Source organism: Notolepis coatsorum (genome assembly GCF_963971535.1).
Source record: "Notolepis coatsorum genome assembly, chromosome: 3".
In the NCBI taxonomy this organism is placed as follows: domain Eukaryota; kingdom Metazoa; phylum Chordata; class Actinopteri; order Aulopiformes; family Paralepididae; genus Notolepis; species Notolepis coatsorum.
In genome coordinates this window covers 171,017,816-171,022,279 of record NC_140167.1, presented here as the reverse complement: position 1 = coordinate 171,022,279, position 4,464 = coordinate 171,017,816, and positions in this window count along the sequence as shown.

The following is a 4,464-nucleotide window of genomic DNA, read 5'->3' as shown; positions in this document are numbered from 1 at the left end:
CAGGCTCCATGTTCTGTCAGTGTAGGTGTAGCTAAATGTTACAACATCTGCTAAGAAAAGTCATCTTCTTAAAGGAATGTGTTTTTTCTGATTCAGGAGGGGTGGGTTCTTCTCAGCAGGTTATTTGTCTTTCTTTTTTTCTACCGAATGTGCATTTTTTGTATGTCCCCCCCCCCCCTTTTTTTTTTTTACTAAATGAACTCTTTTTTGCAAAAAAATATTAAAAATTCCATTACTGTTAAACACTAGCCATATTTTCCAAATATTTGCCTAAAGTACATACCCAAGTAAATGGAAGATTAAAGGTTTTTGCATGTTTGCATGGTATCTAGGGACATCTATGACCCTAATGTATTCCCAGTATCAGAATATTGTGTCTATGTTGAGTAAATTGCAATGAACCAAAGAGAATATCAATTATTATCATTATTAGGTTTTTTTCCTCTGGTAAATAACACCATGCTAGCATTGACCAAAAGTGAAAAGATGCCACTGAGCTCATTCAGCACCTTGTTGAGATGAAGTGTACCAAAAATCTAAGCATGATTTTAAAAGAAATTTGTAGATACAGTACTGCATTTTGCTAGACACATGCAATATGAATATGAATATAGAATATCAGGCCTATAAATTACCTTATTATGGCCAAGTCATACATCTATGGATCGGCCCAAATCTCCTCTTTCCATTGGCAGAGTTAAATCTGGATTTAGTACATAGTACTGGGCAGCAAAGACCTGAATTAAATCTACTGTAAGTACAGTTACTTTTGTATAATGTCCATAGCTCTGCCATTTTTTACCGGATTGAGAAACAGTTTCACAGAAAGGTAAAGGAACAATATGTTGACAGAGAGAGAGAGAGAGAGAGAGAGAGAGAGAGAGAGAGAGAGAGAGAGAGAGAGAGAGAGAGAGAGAGAGAGAGAGAGAGAGAGAGAGAGAGAGAGATAGAGACACAGAGAGAGACACACAAAAAGAGAGAGATAGAGGCACAGTGAGAGAGACCCACACAGAGAGAGAGAGATAGACAGAGAGAGAATAGACAGAGAGAGATATAGACAGAGAGAGAGAGAGAGAGAGAGAGAGAGAGAGAGAGAGAGAGAGAGAGAGAGAGAGAGAGAGAGAGAGAGAGAGAGAGAGAGGAGAGAGAGAGAGAGAGAGAGAGAGAGAGAGAGAGAGAGAGAGAGAGAGAGAGAGGAGAGAGAGAGAGAGAGAGAGAAATGTTGTTTACTTGTTGGTGTTGTTCTCCACCAGCAGCCAGCGGTCCTCTGCCACCAGGAACACAGTCTTCAGGTTGATGGGCAGAGAGATGTGTGAACCCGGCCCTCAGCACGTCCAGCACCTCCAGCTGGCTGCTGCAGCCACAGGCACATTTCAAACACCATCAATGATCCACACCAGCAACTTTTTGTAATTATCTTCTATTTTTTATGTTTACAGATAAGCATACTCATTTGATAATTTTTTTTGCACCACAAGCCGAGTGCCATTCAGCTCCATTGTATTGAAGTGATGGCAGATATCTCCATAACTAAGCAATGTGTGTGTATGTGTGTATATGCATATGTTTGGAGCAATTGTTAGTTTGTTTTATATTCTTTGGCAGAGAGAAGATCAGGCTCCACAACCGTGCAGCTGGAGAACTAACGGCTGTAGAACTCGAGAACTACCAGAATGTCTGACCACTATAGTGTGTCTGAATCTAACCACCAAAACCTGCACAGACTACAACATATATCAGGCCAGTTAGGGTACCTTGTGTATACTTCACCTTGTGTATACTGTTTAATTTTACTCTTACTCATAGTATACTGTATATTCAGATTCAAATTCTTTATTGCCTATATCTGTATTGTAACGTATAATATAACCGATAGATAGGGCATACAGACCCTCATCTGCACCTTTGTTTATTTTTCTCATATTCAGATCACATTTTATTGCCTATATTTATGTCTTTTCTACTATTACCCTGTCCATACCTGTACCTCCCCTCCCCCATCCCCCATGCTGCTATAGTATGATGCTTGAACTTTCCCCATGGGATCAATAAAGGATTATCTTATCTTACCTTATTTGTATGCGCCTGTTTATTTATACTTATCTATACAATGTTAATACCTTTCGATATCGCTGCTATTGGATAACATTTCACTATATTAATATACTAGATCCCCAGCATCTCCTTTCCCCATCATTCAGTTGTTTGTTTTCACTTTGAAATTGCTCATTATAAATATATAAATAAATAACTGCATTTATATAGCACTTTTATCCAAAGCGCTTTACAATTTATGCCTCACACATTCACACAATGACGACGGAGGCGACCCTGCGAGGTGTCACCTGCTCATCAGGAGCAGTTAGGGGTTAAGTGTCTCACTATATAATAATTGTGGTGCTTAAGCAAACGTTACAATTGTATTCTTGTGAGAGAACTTCCTAATTCTTTGTTTTATTATTATTATTACCGTATATATATTTTTTACATTTTATTTCAATTGTTTTTTATTGATAATGTAACTGTGTGAATGTATATCATGTGGTGATTATATTTTATATATATTAATTATATATGATTATATATTTATTTAGTTTGTGGTGTGGACCCCAGGAAGAATAGTTATTTTTAAGGAAACGACTAATGGGGATCCTAAATACACATAAACATAGTGTATTACATGATCAGTACAGTGCTGATTATTACTCTAACATGTCATAAGACACTAGTGTATACATGAGCAGTACAGTGCTGATTATTACTCTAACATGTCATAAGACACTAGTGTATTACATGATCAGTACAGTGCTGATTATTACTCTAACATGTCTAAGACACTAGTGTATTACATGAGCAGTACAGTGCTGATTATTACTCTAACATGTCATAAGACACTAGTGTATTACATGATCAGTATAGTGCTGATTATTACTCTAAGTCTAACATGTCATAAGACACTAGTGTATTACATGATCAGTACAGTGCTGATTATTACTCTAACATGTCATAAGACACTAGTGTATTACATGATCAGTACAATGGTGGTTATTACCCTAACATAACAGGGTTATAACTTACCCGTCCTCCATGTAGAAGAGAAGCCAGTTTTTGTGGGCAACTCCGACACATTTTATGACCTCCCTAGAAACGACAAATCAGTACATATTACACATTAACATAAACGGATATCATATTTCATGAGAGCAATAAACCTGGAGATGTATGTGGCCATGCACTCTGCGGCAGCCTGCTGGAAATCTATCCCCACTGACTGGAAAAATGACAATAATAAAAAATCATTCATCTGGCTGACTCGCCAAAGCATTAGTCCCTTTTTAATGCTGCACGAGCATCAGTACCATTCTGGACCAGGACGCGTCGCTGGACCTGTAAGCAGGACGGTGAGCGGGTCTGGAGCCCAGAATCCAGTGGATTGTTTCAAAAGATACTACAACAGCTATGGCAACAGCTGACTTTCTGCAACATGGCCAAGATGAAGAGTCGTCATCAGCTGTGGTCAGTGCCGAGAACGGCGGTTTGTGTTTGTCACAGGTCTTTTTTTTTGTATCCACTTTTTCTCCTTATTTTTCTATTTTTTCTCCCATCCCGATTTCATATTGCCAATTCTCCCCTCCCTGTCTTGAATGTTGCTCAACTATGCCCCCCACTGGTTGGTTGTAGTGAGGATAGAAGCCTTGCATCACATGTCCCCTCCGGTACACGAGGAGGCAGCCTGTCGCATCTTTTCACCAGACAGCGCAGACTCTCAGTGGCGAGGAGTAACGCGTGGGAGGCTCACGCTGCCCCCGCTACTTCCTGTCTCTGCTGTGCAGGCGTCACCCAACCGACCTGTAGGAGTCGCTGTCCCCAACGTCCAATCCCCACCCATCGACTTCCACCCGCTACCTCTGCCAATTGAGATAGTATGACGACTGGCCCAAGCCGCAGGCAATGCTGACTCGGGGAGTCGAGACCGGAGTCTCTTGCATTGGTGACGAGCACAATCTCCGCTACGCCACCCATCCGCGGTGTTTGTCACAGGTCTTCACAACAGCCAGACTAGTCATAGATGGGTAAAAAAGGTGTAACCATAGATATAGAATATAGAATATTCATTGCTACAAAATGGCTGCTGTGAAACGGGCCTATTGTTGTCAAGTTGAGACATATGCTCTATGATGTCATGGTGTGTGACCCCTGACCTGCTGCTCCTTGCTGTTGCTGCTCCACCACTTGGACGACGTCCTGCTGGCAGGAGGCTGCTCACTGTCAGGAGACAACAAGAGCCTCCGCACTGCTCCTGTTACCACATCCACATGGAGCACTGTGTTACTCTGAGAGGGGGGGGGGAGAGGGGGGGGAGAAAGGGAGGGAGATAGAGAGAGAGAGAGAGAGAGAGAGAGAGGGGGAGAGAGGGAGATAGGGAGAGAGAGGGGGAGAGAGGGAGAAAGAGAGAGATAGGGA